Source organism: Pseudophryne corroboree, chromosome 4 (genome assembly GCF_028390025.1).
Source record: "Pseudophryne corroboree isolate aPseCor3 chromosome 4, aPseCor3.hap2, whole genome shotgun sequence".
NCBI classification, from domain to species: domain Eukaryota; kingdom Metazoa; phylum Chordata; class Amphibia; order Anura; family Myobatrachidae; genus Pseudophryne; species Pseudophryne corroboree.
Window position 1 is genome coordinate 549,370,542 of NC_086447.1, and position 17,981 is coordinate 549,388,522.

General features: G+C 41.8%; 1 protein-coding gene and 1 long non-coding RNA gene across 3 annotated transcripts in view; one reads left to right on the forward strand and one right to left on the reverse strand.

Annotated features, from left to right (window-relative positions):
• EYA4 (EYA transcriptional coactivator and phosphatase 4) overlaps positions 1-17,981 on the forward strand; it is a 470,455-nt gene that overhangs the window by 186,003 nt on the left and 266,471 nt on the right. The window lies entirely within an intron of this gene.
• LOC134909938 (uncharacterized) lies at positions 1,415-16,450 on the reverse strand. 2 transcript variants are annotated; one of them, XR_010176067.1, is made up of 3 exons: positions 16,415-16,450; positions 2,109-2,342; positions 1,415-1,967 (listed from the first exon to the last, which is right to left on the reverse strand). It is a non-coding gene; the product is annotated as an uncharacterized LOC134909938 (long non-coding RNA). The 2 variants fall into 2 exon arrangements; XR_010176068.1 differs by lacking the exon at positions 1,415-1,967 and having other exon boundaries at positions 2,023-2,342.

Sequence of the window (17,981 nt, forward strand, 5' to 3'; positions counted from 1 at the left end):
ACATTGCATCTATTTTTAAAACCACTATTAATCTCGACTAGCTGTCATTAAAGATTTTAAAATCCCCAAGAATAGGATGCCCGGGCATAAATATTTATTAATGACTCCCACAGTCCTGGGAGATAGGTCTAAGAATAAAGCTGTGCTACACTGTCCTTGTGAAATGAGGGCAGTCGCTTCTTAATTTGAACTGCCATTGCTTATTTAGAGTTAATCAATCATGTTTTATGAGTTTTAACCCAAGTCAGACGCCTATCTGTCATTTCAACATTGTAGTGGTGACAAAAACTGGTGCCGAAAATGTGCCACAGGTGTAACTTTCACTCAGACTATTTCTGGGCTGGTCAAGTTGTCTGTAGTCATCTATGGAAAGAGCGCCATCTTGAGTTTTACATCAACAGTTCATGTTACGTGCATAAACTGACCTGGCATGGAAGAATTGGCTACAGTCTCTGTGGGAAGCCTCTGAAGGTGTCGATTGCACAGCGATTGGCTAAAAAACTGCCATTCACTGAAGCTGGAATAATTGTCTCTTTTACTTCAATTTGTACCTTTTGAGTTTTTAACAGAAACAAAGTGTTTCTGAAGACCCATTGTATGATGACATTAAGTAGGCACTCAAGAATTCAAGTAAATCTAGTTGGTAAAAAGATAACTCATGGTTGTGATAGCATTTGTTTTATAACCCTTTCCATGCCTTATACAGTAGTACAGCACAACGTAGCTTCTTGTTTTAGTTACAATATATTCTCTTACAGTGGTATTAAAAAAGATATAGTAATATTTAAAACATTTATTGCGCAAATAATTATAAAGGAGCTCCTGCAAGGATGATAGTCTATACCCAGTTTACAGAAAAATTACAAAAGACCATTCAATTTGCATTTTTTATATCAGAAATTCTCCTGAGCACAGATGGAGATGTGGGCAGGATCCCAGCAGTCAGAATACTGACAGTGGAATCCCGGCGGTCAGAGTCCTGATGGTAAGTACTGCGGTTAGGTTTAGGGCTAGGAACTAGGGGGAAGGTTAGGCTGTGGGGGTGGTGGGTGGTTAGGGTTAGGCTGTGGGAGGGGACAGTTAGGGTTAGGCTGCGGGAAGGGTCGGTTAGGGATAGGGATCCGTCGGGATACTGCTGTCGGCATCCTGACTTTTGGGATTGTGACTGCTGGGATTTCATAACTAATCCGCACAGATTACATGAATGACCAACAGGTGCAAATAAAACATATAGTGGACTAAAGTGCGATATATAAAATGTAGCATTTGGGACACTAGTTCTGCACAATCGTATCAAGAGAAAGGTTGTTTTTCCCCAGCTCTGAATTTCAAATGTGTGTGTTACGCTTTACATTGGAATTTTGTATATACTCTTCCAGTCACCACTGATAACTGGGAAAAAAATATGTCATATAGGAAAGTCTGGTGCCAGGTAGATTCTGGCCATTTAAACATTCTCATGGCTGGTGTCGAGGTAAATTTTAGTAGAGTAAATCTCACACAGATCTGGTTATAGCTCCGAGTTTTACGTGCTCCAGAGGAGACATTGCTGATTTCAGGGTGATATTAGACCACTGTCAGAAGACCATCTCTGAGACAGCATATCTACACTTGTGATGTTGTCATCTAGAGTAAAACAAGGCTCGCAATTGTCATAGCAGTAGCAGCAGCGCCTGAATCTGACATTTGTGTTATCCATCTGCTGACAAGCTAGGTTAGTCATATGTTGTGCTAAAGGAATTACAACTCCATTGTACTTCCCATCACGATGGGTATGAAAATGAATATTGTTTCTGCTGCCAGGCTGATTTTGAACTATTCTGAGATCCTTTTGCAAATGTATTTAAGTAGGTATAAATGTCCTGTAAAGATTGATCACATAATACTTATAGTACATACTAATGTCCATCTTGGTGGTTACCTTTAAACACCTGATATAGATAGTAGCTCATCCTGTCTCTTGTTATCTGTAATTACATAAGACAATAGAGGACTTGTATTGTGCTCATCACCCAGTACAGATGAATCATATGTTTTGGTTTTATTGTTAAACATGAACAGCTGAACTTCAGATGATGACTAAGGCATAGTTCCGCATTGTGACTTACAGTATACGGCTAAAGAGTAGACAGGGGCACATAGGATGATGTCACGTGACTAGCTAGGGAACTGATGGGTTAATCTCTCTGCCTGGGTGGCTTCTGAATCAGCACTGGGCCTCCTATGCTCTTTGACATCTCTTGAATCTCCTGTGTCCTCTGTCTGTCACAGCAAAAGCTAAAGATATAATAGCTTTCTGGCTTCCAGCAGCAGACATCCATATTTCTTATGGTTGCTGAATACTGTAAGACAAATAGACTGAAATGTTATGATAAATAAGAATAGCAGTGACGCTTACAGAAAATATGTTATTTTTATTTAAAACAGTAAAGGTTATCAAGAAAACGGAAAAAAAAACATTCTTTATTTTGGTAATTTATAACGTTATTGTAATTTCTGCTAAAATGAAGCTGTCTAGATACACTAAATATATATGTTCATTGTATTCTTAGCAAACTTCAGGTCTGTTTAAAAAAACACTTATCTAAAGAAATCAAAAAGCACAATATACTGTATTTCCTTTTCTTCCTGTAACATGTTGTGGTTTTGTGATTAATGCTGTGTGTGAACTACAGTAAAAACGATGTCACACTCAGTTATATATATATTTTTTAAACATTTAAAGCAAATCTAGATGATTCCCTAAATGGTGTTACAAAGCAGCAATCAGGTATATTTTATGCACATACATCGCATAAGTAGTAGCAACACATGTCCAGGTAATGTCTAGTGCAGGTGAGATTTCTCTGGTGTTGTACACTGGTATACATAATGGTTTTGCCTCTTTCGGAATGCGAAGAGTTAACTCATAAAGAAACAACGCATACATTCAGTAGTACGTGCCATAATGAGGTTGTTATTTGATTTGTTGCATGCCTCTATTTTTACTTTACCAAAACTTGCATAAACCCATTAAACCCCATAAATCTCTTATAATAAAGTAAATTCTCATTAGTCACTGCATCTGCAAGTATACATTAAAACACCCCTTACAGGTTGGTTGGTTGGTTGGTTGGTTGGTTGGTTGGTTGGTTGGTTGGTTGGTTGATTGATTGATTGATTGAATGTATAATAATAATACACATGAGTCCATTCACATTTTACAGGAGTCTAAAACAATAAGAAGCAGATGCGTCATTGTGACAGCCGGTGAGCAGGGTCTGAGGAAGGTGGCTTGATAAAAAGAGCCTTAGGATACATGCTGCACACTAGATACCCACTGAAAGACAGGAGTTGTTGATGGTAGTGACCTCTGAGCGCAAGTCATCTTACTATAAACAGAAGGGTGTGGAAAGCCATTGGTTTGAGCAGGACTTGTTTACTATCCAGATCACCTCTTTAGTTAACTTAAATAACTGCAGAGAGCTGGCAGCACAGTGACAGCTCAAAGGAGGAAAAAAAGTGCTACTCCATTCAAGACAATACTGACAGCTAACAAAGAACCCTGTGATACTGAAATCCAGCACCTTCTCCATTACTGCCAGTGCTCACTTGGATTGTGCTTTTCCTAAATGGCATATTGGACATCAGCTTTTTCTATTGACTAATTTTTTTCCTTCCTTCATTTTAATTTTGGGACTTTTCCTACGTGTTTGGAAGGTAAGCCTGTCATAATATTTGTAATTTTACTATTAATGTGTAACTATTTTTTTTAATTACTAGTGCAATCTAATAGTACTTGGGCCAGCACTAACTGCAAAATTGTGTAATGTACTAGTAGCACTATATGGAGAACCTCTGTGCTTAGCAAATCCCGGTTACTGCTGCTGCAAAAGATATACATCTTTACAGTATACATTCTACACTCTAGAACTGCACTGCTCGCAGAGTGTAACATTTCTTTCTTCTTCATTTAATATCTATATGTTCAGGACTTTGATATTTTTAAACAGCTTTCTATGCTCTTCTAGTATGATTTCAGCAATGTTCCATTCTTTTATAATTGTGTTTATAAATTAGATTCAGTCTGTCCAGCATTTCACCGCAGGTATTAGACGGAAACGCAGCTGTTTCACTTGATCACATGTCTCCATTTTGGCACACAAAATCCAACTCCCCATACAGTACTTTCACGTTTTTTTGTTCAGTTTTGGGATAAAATATCTAACAAAATGTAATAGGTTTTTAACTGTGACTTTTAAGTGGAAATTGCTAATGAACTAGTGCTTTCACGTCTGATCAGTGTTGAAACGTAAAAGACAAGCAGTATAGCAAAGTACACTTTATGACTTTATGTGCAAGCACTATTTACTTTTGGTTATACGGACATTGCAATATCTACTTGCAAGAAAACAGGCATAGTCGACTTAAAGTATTCTTCATTCTATATTACCTATTTATTATTTTTGTAAAGAGAGGCTTATTTATATACTCTTCTGTAGTCAAACAGGTAAAAGACACAGAATTACTGCTATACTGTACCTTATAGTGTTCATGTGTGAAAATCAGCTTTGTTTTTACGAGGTTTGTGTTGTACATGAGAGATTATGAAGAAACACATAAAAATGCTACAGCCAGTGCACTGTTAGTTCAGCTCTATGTTCTGATACACAGCATTCAGTGACACTCCTCTACACGCTGGCTTTCTGTGCGCAGCGCACTAGAAGTCACCTTAAGTGAGTTTGACTACTGTACTTCCTATCTTTCACTTGCTATAAAACTATTTTGTAGCCAGATACATACTGTATGCATGTGTGACCAGCTGTCTTGTGAATTTCTTGTTTTTTTCTTATTTAGGTTGTTTTGGTGTTGTTTTGTCTTTATCAGAGAGACATGTATTATATTTTCATGTACAGAATTTATTGTAATTTGTAATTAAATAAGTTACTATTTATTCATGTACCCTAATGAAAGTTTTAATGTACATGAATTGTATTTAGAAGGGAAATTCTGAATATTATCCACAGTGTATTATTATTATTATTATTATTATTATTATTATTAATAATAATAATAATAATAATAATAATAATAATAATAATGTATGATTATGTACCACACCTATTTCATAATTCTAATAACCATATATTATATTGTTTGCACAGATCTATAGCTTAAAATAGTTTGTCAAACCTAAGGTACTTCTATATATCACATATTGGCCAATTATTTATAATAATCAAATTCAGATCATCACGCAGTTGTGTAGTTTTAACTGATTCAGTTATTTGTTACTTCTATGCTAATGCCTTTAGAACAGAGTTAATTACAACACATGTTCATGCGGCATATTTTGTAATATTGACATTTCATGTGTAAGAAGGCTGTAATATTTTGTTAATCGTCAAGACAACATTATAGAAAATAAACTTTAAAATATTAGCACAGTACATATATTTATTTTGGTTGTTTGTTTTTTGTTCTTGTATTCTAAATAAATCAACCTACTGTGCATAAATATTTAGGTTCAGATGAAGTCATGAGAACAGACATGTATAAAAATATTTGTATATAGCATACAAACATACAAATATACATTTAGGATATAAATTTGCAAGCAGTGCTAGAAACTATAAACTAAAAACTGTAACAATCACTACTTTTCTTTCATAATCATTTTTATTTTCCGCATGAAAATGTTTCCATGTTTCTGAAATGCTCTTTGCAGTTTCTAAAAGGGTTAAAAAAAAGCTCTATTAATACCAGGAGCCTGTGTGGCTAGCTGTGAAAGATAAGATCTGTGGCTAGTAAATCAAAATGCCTCAACAGAATACTTTGCTATACAATGCAAAACTAATATTACATTACATGGTGTTAGCTTTCCTCTGTATGCCTTCTACTGCACGAGGGTCACTGTTTTTGTTCATGGAAGAACAGAATTTCTGTTTTATTTCTTTTCACTGTTAAAACTACAATTTATAAAGCATATTTTTTATCTTTCTATTTTTTCTTTAAATACAAGGAAACATTGAAAGAACATACAGTATTTGAGGAAGTGTGCCACTTATTATAGCTGGACTTTAGGACAGAAAAGAACACCTTTCCAAGTGTAGCCCCCTTTTGAAGCATATGACTGCTCACTTTGACCAAAACAAACGAGACTTAATCTGTGCCTGTGGGGTATGAGTACTCTTTGAAGTGTCACTGGTGTGATGACCACTATTATTAAGAACTGTGGACTTTGCACACTGACTGTGTTGATAATATTATGATTAATAGGGAATTTATGTCAATGTTCTGACATCTTAGGACAAAGACAGAAGTGCTGTGATGTGTTCTCGCACTCACTTGAAACACATAACTGCAGCTATATATTTCACTGCTTAGCTTCAGTGATTTGTCAGGTCAGTAAGTTATGTAGTGTAGATGTAATGTGCTAAATAACAACTGATGGCATTAAATTCAATAAAGATAGTAAAACTGCAGGAACAGAAGTATATTGTCCATCTTTAATTGAATACATCCAGCTAGTAGCTTATATTGAAATTTTTGAGATTCAAACTGTGTACTATGTGCTTCATTTAAGCAAAGAGATTTTCAGCACAGTGTGCCCTCCTCAGACCTCTACGAGTAATAATCTACACTTTTTAAACAAGAAATGTAATTCAGGTATATTTGTATTGCAAATTCAGTAGTTATTTGTGTTCAGTTTTGCTGCATATGTAAAAGAACAGCTATGTTAATGATTATGGAAATAAACACATTAAAAGGCACACTGTGAAAATATCTTTAAAATAAACAAGTGCCGTTCTGTTAGACTCTATTAGATTCTAGCAGACTCATTAGAAAAACAAGTACAGCAATCTCTTCATATGTGACTCATCTACTGGAGAGATTTTTTTACATATTGTCTACAATAGGGCAATACAATGTTTAGTTAGGGCTAGCAAAAATATTAGGTTAATATACCTGGAAACTGAAGTTATTCTTGTCTTTGAAATTCAATTTTTTTAATCAGAATATTTTGCATCCATGTAACCCTGAGGTCTTGGAGTTGCAGAGTACCAGCCGCTGTGATCCTTTTTGACCATGATACATGATTAGTAGTTGTAAGAAATTTACATGATACAGACAGTCATTTGGCCTCAAATTTCTAAGACATCATGGCAGCATCCACAGCAAATAGAGATGTCAGGCATGACTGGCCCATGTAATTGATAGATACCCCTCCATCTTCATTTGTCAGTTTACTTCCATCATACTCACTCCCCACACCCTCTATTTCTAATTTATCTCTTCAGCAGAACTTGGATACTCTACTCAGCAGATCTCTTATTCTCTCCTCAGCAGATCTCTTATTCTCTCCTCAGCAGATCTTATTCTTTCCTCAGATCTTTATTATCCCCTCAGCAGATCTATTATTCTCTACTCAGTGGATCTCTTATTCTCTCCTCAGCAGATCTATTATTTCCTCAGCAGACCTATTATTTTCTACTCAGAAGATCATTTATTTTCTCCTCAGCAGATCTTTCATTCTCTACTCAGGAGATCTGTTATTCTCTCCTCAGCATATCTATTATTTTCTACCGAGCAGATCTCTTATTATCTCCTCAGCAGATTGTTCAATTATCTTTAGCAAGTCTGTTATTCTCTTTTCAACAGATCCCTTATTCTCTTCTAATCTGATCTATTTTTCTCACCTCAGCAGATTTCTTTTTCTCTGCTCGGGAGATATCTTATTCTCTCCTCAGCAGATCTATTATTATCTCCTCAGCAGACCTATTATTTTCTACTCAGAAGATCATTTATTCTCTTCTCAGCAGATCTTTTATTCTCTACTCTGGAGATCTGTTCCTCTCTCCTCAGCATATCTATTATTTTCTACCGAGCAGATCTCTTATTCTCTCCTCAGCAGATTGTTTAATTATCCTCAGCAGGTCTGTTATACTCTCCTCAACAGATCCCTTATTCTCTTCTAAGCAGATCTATTTTTCTCACCTCTGCCGATTTCTTTTTCTCTGCTCAGGAGATATCTTATTCGCCCTTCAGCAGATATCACACTCTCTCTCCCCCGCAGATCACTTATTCTATCCTCAGCAGATCTCGTATTCTCTATTCAGCAGGTCTGTTATTTTCTACTCAGCAGATCTCTTATTCTCTCCTCAGCAGATCTCTTATTTTCTGCTCAGCAGATCTCTTATTATTCTCTCCTCAGCAGATCGTTTAATCTCTCCTCAGCAGATCTGTGATTCTTTACTCAGCAGATCTCCTATTCTTTCCTCATCAGATCTCTTAGCAGATCTATTATTCTCACCTCAGTAGATTTCTTATTCTCTGCTCAGGAAATATCTTATTCTCTCCACAACAGATCTCATATTCTCCCTTCAGCAGATCTCTCTCTCCTCAGAAGATCACTTATTCTCTCTTTAGCAGATCTCTCTCTCTGCTTGGCAGATCTCTTAAGGGTCCTACACACTGGCAGATAACACTGCACGATATGAACGTTCTCGTTCATTAATGAACGAAAACTCGTTCATATTGTGCAGTGTATAGGCACCAATGATGAATGATGCGTGGCCCCGCGCTCGTTCATCGTTGGTGCCCCGCCGCTTATGCATGCAGGCCAATATGGACAATCTCGTCTACATTAGCATGCATTGCTATGGAGCCGGGTGACAGGGAGTGAAGAAACTTCACTCCCCCGTCACCTCCCCCCCGCCGCCGGGTCGCCCGTCGGCCGTATCCGCCACCGAGTCTGTAGGGGGCATTACTCTCTCCTCAGCAGATCACTTATTCAGGGGGCGAATCCACTTCTCACAGGATATATGGCCAGATTCAGAGATTTTCCAGAACTCCGATGTTCACATAAATCTCTGATGTTTATTGATCTGTGCATGCGCAGGAGTCGCACTGTGTATGTGCAGATCAGGTCTTTTTTTTTTTAAATTGTTTATTTTAATTTTTAGGTTATGAATATCACCACAGCTCCCCACCACACGTGGGGTGAGCTGTTGTCATGTAACAAATACAACCAAAAACAGAGATATAACCTTAGAACAAAGATCATGCGGTTCCCAGCTTGCGACAGGAAAGAAAGGAGGTAAATAAGAAGAATAAGATAACATATGAGTCATTAATCATACATTTGTTAAAACGAGAAACAGTTGTGGATTATACCTCTGGGTAAGAAAAAAGAGACCCTACTGTCGGATGGGAACCGGAGATTACGCACTTAACTATGGCATTAGAAAGACGAAGTCTAAGGAGAGAAAGAGAGAGCATGAAGAGAGAGAAGAGGGAACGGGACAAGACGGGATGGGAATAGGATAGGGGGGGGGGGAAGACCCAGGTTTGGGGGCGCCGCTAGTGCGCCTCCTCAATCCGCTGACCTCGTATAGGGCGTTAGTATAAAAAGGGAAAGTGCTACCTGAGGGACACGAAGAGGTCACATTTAAGGGCAAGCTTGTAACTACTCGTCAGGATAGGAGATCACCGAACTCAGAGCAGGAGAGCCATCGAGCTCCCGGGGGATCGTAATCCACTTGCGGGAGCCTGTGAGTCGAACCATAGTTCCCAACTCAGGAGAAACTGGAAAGATCTATTATGGAGGTATGCAGTAATTTTTTCCATGCTTGCGAGATACCATACTTTGTTGATGACCTGTTTAATAGGGGGGGGCTCCCTCTGTTTCCATTGAAGGGCAATTGAGCATCTAGCTGCGTTTAGGATCTGTGTCAGTAGTTTACCGGAGTTTGGGGGTGCGTTAGTAATGGGGAGGCCTAGCAGGAAGGACCAAGGGGCTTTTTGTACTTGAGTCTGGAGTACTGCACTCAACAGGTGTGCGACTGCATCCCAGAATATTGTGATTTTAGGGCACGTCCACCAAATATGGAGGAAAGAGCCATGTTCCCCGCATTCTCTCCAGCACATGGGTGATGAGGATGGAAACATTTTGTGGAGTCTTGAGGGGACAAGATACCACCTGTATAAGATTTTATATGCGTTTTCCTTTACCAGGGTTGAGATAGAGGACTTCGCGACCGCAGCGAAGATGTCCGACCAATCATAGTCATCAGGCACCGGTCCTAGATCCCGTTCCCACTGGAGTACGAAGGCCGGGGTCGTCTTCTGATCCCGAGTCTGGAGAAGGGAATACAGCAGAGAGATGATTCCTCGCTCGAGTGGTTTGTGATAACAGTAGGACTCCAGCGTGGTGAGAGGTTGGAACGGGGACGAGTTTGATAAAGACGTGACAAAATGTCTCAGCTGGAAATAGGTGAAAGGGTTCGCCTCCGGGAAGTCAAATTTCGTCATGATGTCCGATAGAGGAGCGCAAGTTCCATCGGAGAGCATGTCCAGAGCAAAGCGGATGTTCCGTTCCACCCATGGACCCGAGCGGGACAGTGACTGACCCGGTGCGAAAGAAGGGTTGTCCCATAAGGGGGTAAGCGCCGACGGAGATGACAGTAAGTGAAAGCGACGCGTGCAATAGTCCCAGATCTGACAGGTGAAATCTAGCACCGGGTGCAATTGTAGGTGGGGAGATCTAGTTCTAAGAGGGGATAGGAGTAGGGATGACAAAGATGGGATGTGGCTAAGTGCCGTCTCCAGCTGAAGCCAGCGTAAAGTCTGTGTAGGGGCGAACCAGGTTACCGCCTGGCTAAGATGGGAGGCCAAATAATATAGACGGATGTCTGGGAAACCTCTACCTCCTTCCTGCACTGGTTTGCGCAGAGTTGAGAAGCCTATTCTAGGCACCTTGTTTCTCCACACAAATCGGAGCAACCATGAGTGGACTTGTGCTAAAACAGATTCCGGAACCTTCACTGGTAGTGTCTGAAACAAATAAAGTAAGCGGGGGACAATGTTCATTTTCAGAGCTACAATGCGACCCAGCCAGGAGATAATTAGTGATTGCCATTTATGGAGGTCGGCTTTAAGGTTTTTGAGCAGTGGCGAAAAGTTTTCCTTATATAAGTCTCCGTAGCAGCGTGTAATAAAGATCCCCAGATAACGAATTTTAGAAGCGCACCAGGTGAATTTAAAGTTGCTTTGCATGTGGGATAATCGGGGAGGGGGGATGTGGAAGGGGAGAGCCTCCGTTTTGGACCAGTTAACTTTGTACCCCGAGACTTGGCCATATTCAAGGAGGAGGTCAAAAAGGTTCGGCAAAGAAGTGTGTGGTGAGGAAAGCGATAGGAGGACATCGTCTGCAAACAGAGAGATTTTGTAAGTAGAACCCCCCACCCTCAGCCCCCCGATGTCGGGCGAGCACATCAGGTCTTTTAATGTTGTTCACAGAGCCCCAGTAGTGGCAACATGATTGACATGCTGCTGTTGCTCAGGGGTAGCGACAGGCAGCATCTAGAAAACGGGTAAATGTAGGCCCTATTTTCTGGGCATGCTGAAGCCAGTAGCTGTGTCCTTGGATACATCTTCACTGTCCCCAGCAGCGTGATTTAACCTAAGGGTTACACAAGTGTCCTCTCTTCACGCAGTTGATCGGATGCTGTGTACAACTATAAATCAGCTCCATAATGACACTGCAAAATTAAACGGGAACCAACTCTGCTTTTGTATCTATTACAGTGGATCCTTAATATCACCATAATACTACAAGAACACCAGGGCTAATGGTGACACTGCAGCTATTACTATTGGTCCCTGCTGAGGCATGGGGCTCTATGCAATGTAATTGGTAGAACCCCCTAAATCCAATTTAATATTAGGTGTCTATCAGTCATTGACTGAGAAAATACTCTGAGACCACGGTAGGATTAAGATAAAAAATAATCTGTTTAAAAATCAACTGCTCTGGGCATAATAGCCAATCTAAAAACATTTTAAGGTTGGGATGGGGGGATATAATTTACTGTACAGTAGTTTTCAGGTCCAAAACTCTCCAAATGGTGCCTCACAGAATAGAAACTAAATCATACCATAAATACAGGTGGTCTTCAGTTTGCCGGCTGTCAGCATCCCGGCGCACAGTATACCGGTGCTGGAATCCCGACAGCCGGCATACCGACACCTTTTCTCCCTCTTGGGGGTCAACGGCCCCCCTGGAGGGAGAATAGATAGCGCGCCACTGTGCCCGCAGCGTGGCGAGCGCAGCGAGCCCGCAAGGGGCTCATTTGCGCTCGCCCAGCTGTCGGTATGCTGGCGGTTGGGATGCCGGCGCCGGTATGCTGGCTACCGGGAACCGGGCCGCCGGCATACCCTACTACACCCCAATTATATAGTGGTTAGTACAGTAGGTAAGACTTTCTGACAAAGTAGGTACAGAACTTTATGAAAGACACGGGCAGATGTGATAAAATTAGCTCCTAACTGTCATTTTTCAAACATAGCTGTAACATGGCAGTTAGAAGCTGATTGGCCGGTACTTTTGTTTCTTTCCACTTTATCTCTATCCATGGCTTAGTACATCTCCCACAGGGACAATTCAAAAATGTAAATGATTTTAGATGATATTATGTAACTCTATAAATGTTTTTCTGAAAATGTAGTGAACTATAAGTGTAATTAGTATGTCAGATATTTTAAGTTCTACCAAGGTGCAGGAACTTTTACATTTATGATTCTAAAGGTTTTTAGTAGGTCTTTATATTAGGAATATTTATATTTTAGGATAAATTGTCCTTGTAATTTAGGTTTAATTCAATTATAGCTTATTGATCTGTAATGGATTTGTTGTTTGCAAATTACACATTATACAAGATACTAGTGGGATTATGTAATAGCCTGCGAGCTGCAGGCTGTTGGGGAACTCTGGTAGCCTCCTATTTTTAAAGCTGGACTTATATACAATGTAAAATCAACCCTTTGTTTATGATTGGCACTTAAAAAATACGAGCAGGCTCCGGAATTACATAAGTCCCTAGGAGTCAGATCCAGAACATGGCGATTTGCCTGTGTCACTATGTGGGCACCAGATAATCAATATTTTTCCAGAATTACTCCAGCCACTCACCACAGTCCTGAAGACACTCTCTTAACAGATAATAACTATCCATCCCTGAGTCTGGGAGGCACACTCCTAATCCGGCTCTGGCCCTGTGCTAACTGGCACCCCTGTCAAATGTTTAGAAATGGCAAGGCGATCCCTTTCCTCTCCATTTCAACATCCATGCTATTAAAAATAGCTACAAATAAATTGTATTTTATTAATAGCCTGATTGAATATGTACTTTTTAATATTCTTGTTATATGAATATTTCTAACAGTTTTTTTTATTTTTATTTATGTCTACCTGTACCTTTAAGTGTGTTTATAGCATGATTTTCAGACTACCATTGCAACCAAATTCACATAATATAGGGAATGTATTAAACCTTCTATAGAGTTGAGAAGTGGACAATTGGAGAAGTTACCCAATACCATCAGCTCCTACCTTATAATTTTCTAGAGTGTACTTTATAAATGTGAGCTAGAAACTGATTTATTGCTATGGGCAGAGGAGCTTTGAATTTATTTAGCCATATTGGGGTAGTGATTTTATTTGATTTGCATATGTTGTTGCTTTCTGCTAAGTTAGTGGATTTGATTGTCCCAATCTACCGGTGGAGCATAACAACTATTTCATAGGATTTAATAAACAAAAATAAAAATAAAAATGCATCACTAGTGCTGGATTTAGAGAAATTATAGTCTTTTTTTCTGTGTTTTTGTAGATTATTACTTTATTCGGAACAAATTATATCCTAAAAATGTAATACCTACACCAGTAGTTCCCAAACTGGTGCTGAGTCACAATGGGGGTGGGGGGGGGGGGGGGGTGGGTATAGGGAATCGTGGCACTTGCAATGGTGCCTCAGGTTGGTGGCCCAGGACTAGCTTCAGTTTATGTGGCTTTCAATCATAAAATATGTGGACAAACAAGAGCAAATTCGGTCACTCCCTACATAACTGAACCTAAGGATGACTTAGAAACACTGTCGGTGCTATGGTGTTTGGCACCCCCTGAAAGCTATAAATTTGCTCCCTTCCACCAATATTTAATAAAGGGACAGATCACAAATACGGTGTGTGGTCTCACAAGGAAGAGGCGTGACCACACAATAGTACCCCAAATTCAAATTACACCAGACAGCAGCACAATCTTATTCACATTACACCACACATATTGCCCAATTCTTATTATACCACATAGTAGTTACCCTTATTCATCTTATGAAACACAGTAGTGCCCCTTGTTGTCCTTATTCACATTATATCACACAGTAGTGCCCCTTATTCATGTTACATACAAAGTAGTACCCCTTATACGTGTTACACCACACAGTAATGCACCTTGTACACAATGCCTACAGTAGTGCCCTTTATACACAATGTTCACAGTAGTAGTACCCCTTCGACATAATACCCACAGTAGTAGTGCCACTTATAGACACAATGCTGTGCAGAGTGGTGGGGGATTCTGGGCAGGGGACACAGATGGTGGGTACAGAATATAAAGAGACAGAAATAAACATGTAGAAGACAGATGCTGGACAGAGAGAGATGGTGGCAGATGCTGGGCTGAGAGAAGGGGAGAGACAGATGCTGGGCAGAAAGATGGGGGGGCAGATGCTAGGCAGAGGGAGAGGGGGCAGATGATGAGCAGAGATAGAGGGGAAACAGTTGGTGGACAGTGAGGAGAGGAAGATGCTGGGCAGAGAGAGAGAGAGAGAGAGAGAGAGAGAGAGGGGAGACAGATGCTGGAAAGAGAGAGAGGGGGAGACATGCTGGGGAGAGAGAGGGGACATATGCTGGGGAGAGGGGGGTGGCAGATGGTGGGGAGAAAGGGGTGGACAGATGCTGGGCAGAAAGAGAGGGCAGATGCTGTGCAGGGGGAGAGGGGCAGAGAGACAGAGAGAGAGAGAGGAGACAGATGCTGGCCAGAAAAGAGGGGCAGATGCTGGGCAGAGAGAAAGAGAGGTGGGGAGACAGATGCTGGAAAGAGGGGGAGGCATATGCTGGAGAGAGAGGGGTGGAAGATGGTGGGCAGAAAGGGGTGGACAGATGCTGGGCAGAAAGAGAGGGCAGGTGCTGTGAAGGGGGAGAGGGGCAGAGAGACAGAAAGAGAGAGAGAGAGAGAGAGAGAGAGAGAGAGGAGACAGATGCTGGCCAGAAAAGAGGGGCAGATGCTGGGCAGAGAGAGAGAGGTGGGGAGACAGATGCTGGAAAGAGGGGGAGGCATATGCTGGAGAGAGGGGTGGAAGATGGTGGGCAGAAAGGGGTGGACAGATGCTGGGCAGAAAGAGAGGGCAGATGCTGTGCAGGGGGAGAGAGGGCAGAGAGACAGAGAGAAAGAGAGGAGACAGATGCTGGCCAGAAAAGAGGGGCAGATGCTGGGCAGAGAGAGGTGGGGAGACAGATGCTGGAAAGAGGGGGAGGCATATGCTGGAGAGAGAGGGGTGGAAGATGGTGGGCAGAAAGGGGTGGACAGATGCTGGGCAGAAAGAGAGGGCAGATGCTGTGCAGGGGGAGAGGGGGCAGAGAGACAGAGAGAGAGAGAGAGGAGTCAGATGCTGGCCAGAAAAGAGGGGCAGATGCTGGGCAGAGAGAGAGAGGTGGGGAGACAGATGCTGGAAAGAGGGGGAGATAGATGCTGGAGAGAGAGGGGTGGAAGATGGTGGGCAGAAAGGGGTGGACAGATGCTGGGCAGAAAGAGAGGGCAGATGCTGGGCAGGGGGAGAGTTGGCAGATGATAGGCAGAGAGAGAGAGAGAGAGAGAGAGAGAGAGGAGACATGCTGGCCAGAAAAGAGGGGCAGATGCTGGGCAGAGAGAGAGGGGGGGGGGAGACAGATGCTGGAAAGAGGGGGAGATAGATGCTGGGGAGAGAGGGGGACAGATGCTGGGGAGAGATGGGGATAGATGCTGAAGAAGGGGACAGGTGCTGGGGAGAAGGGGGTGGGACAGATGATGGGCAGAGAGAGGGAACAGATGCTGGGCAGAAAATATAATGTAACAGAATGAAACATGTAGACGTCAGAGAGATATAGAAGCTGCATAGAGACAGTGGCAGAGATAGACAGGAGCCAATGGTGTCAGAAGGCAGGTGCGGGGGATGCGGCCCACACCCAGGTGTCACCCTTAGAAGGGGTGACACCAAAGTGCCGGCTCTTCTGCGGTGGCAGGAGCCGAGTGCTGCAGTGTATTAATCCTCTGTTGCACTCGGCTCCTGTCACAGAAAAGGAGCTGGCACTGCACGCTGCCCAGTCTCCTGGGCAGACAGCATCTCTGGAGAAGCGGGACACGCCCCCGGAGTGTAGAAGAGAAGATCCACGACGTAATGCCCCTTTTAAATTAAGCCACGCCCCTCTTGTGTGTGGGGGGGTAGTAAAACAGAGTGCGCACCGGGTGTCACCACACCTGGTGACGCTTCTGACAGGAGCTATAGAGACTTGGAGCATGAACTGTGGAGACAGAGGCGGCAAGCTGAATACTCACAGATGGAGACCATGCTGTGACTTCCTCAGTTTTCCAGGGGTCAGAGGAACATGTGACAATCTCCTCCAATCAGGGGCTCTTCTAATCAGCATGTGCCGAGCTCCTCCAATCAAAGCTCGGCACATGCTCTTTGTGTACCCTGTCACATGATCAGGGGAGAGACTCGGCACCACAGTGAAAGAGTGAGATGCAGGGACTCCCACTGCTGCCTGTCTGTCATACAGTGTGACAGGCGCTGCGACAGCCGGCAGCATCAGCGGATTGCAGAAGAGTAGAAGAGCGGGGAGAGCACCTCTCCAAGCCTGGCTCCTCCCTGCTTTCCTGAGTAGCGCTGGCCCTGCATATACTGTAAACACAATTTACTTTACTTTTTTTATTTCTCAAGATAGAATAATTTAATATATATTTAAGACATTACAATCTGGGCCAGAAAATGATCTCTAGAGGTCATAAAGTAGAGAATTGTTATAATGTTAAAAGGTTTAAACAAAGAACATAATACCCTATTCATGTAAAGCTCCAGGAAAAAGCAAGCAATGTTTTACTACTATTTAAATTAATAACATTTTCCAAGATTAGGCAGAGACAGATACACACAACATTTTCATATACTAAGAAATTAGAAATAATTCATAATTTATCTCAGTGTACTGTACAGTTAATGTGGTGATGCTATTTATGCAGGTTAAGAGATAAATATTTTTAGGTGGTATATCATGTGAAAACCTTAATAAACTGTGTCAAACAAGTTCAGATGGCACAATATATAGATGCTAGAACAGTACTGACCAACGGAGGGCCTCCTTACGCTACATAACAGAAAAAATAATAATGATATTAGTTAAAAAGAAAAAGTATGGTTATGAGGAAAGAATGGTCCTACTGGCAGTATAACCATCAACGGGTTAGGTATGGGTGACCGGCGGTTGGGATACTGCTGGTCACCATACCGACGCCGGGATCCCGGTGTTTAGATTGCCGGCGGGGGTGGGTAAATGATCGCAACGAAGCCCCTTGCAAGCTTGCTGCGCTCGCTGCAGGTTCTATTCCTACTCCATGGATGTTGTGGACACCCAATAGTGGAAATAATCCCTGTCAGTCGGCATCAGCGGTGCAAGTATGCGGGTACGCTCGGGTACGGAGTACCCATAAGAATTTGGCAGCGGGTACTCAGTACCACCTGCCACACACTATGTCATTACTACAATTATAATGTGCCACAAAGCAACAAGACTATGGTGCTTGGCAGCATGACGGCTCCTCCCACTTTGTCAGGGTTACTGGGAGTGAGACAGTGGCTGTATTTTTCTGTTATAATGGAGGCATTACTATATATTGTTATTAAATTGGATGGCATTACTATATATTTCTATTATGCTGGAGATATCACTATATATTTCTATTATACTGGAGGCATTACTATATATTATTAGCCTTGCCTCCAGATAAAAAAAAAAAAGGGGGCTGTCGTGTGGCCACGCCGCTAGTGTCATGTAGCCACTACCACTAGTAGGATGTGGCCACGCTCCCTCACAACACATGACCATTCCCATTTTTTCGGCACTCA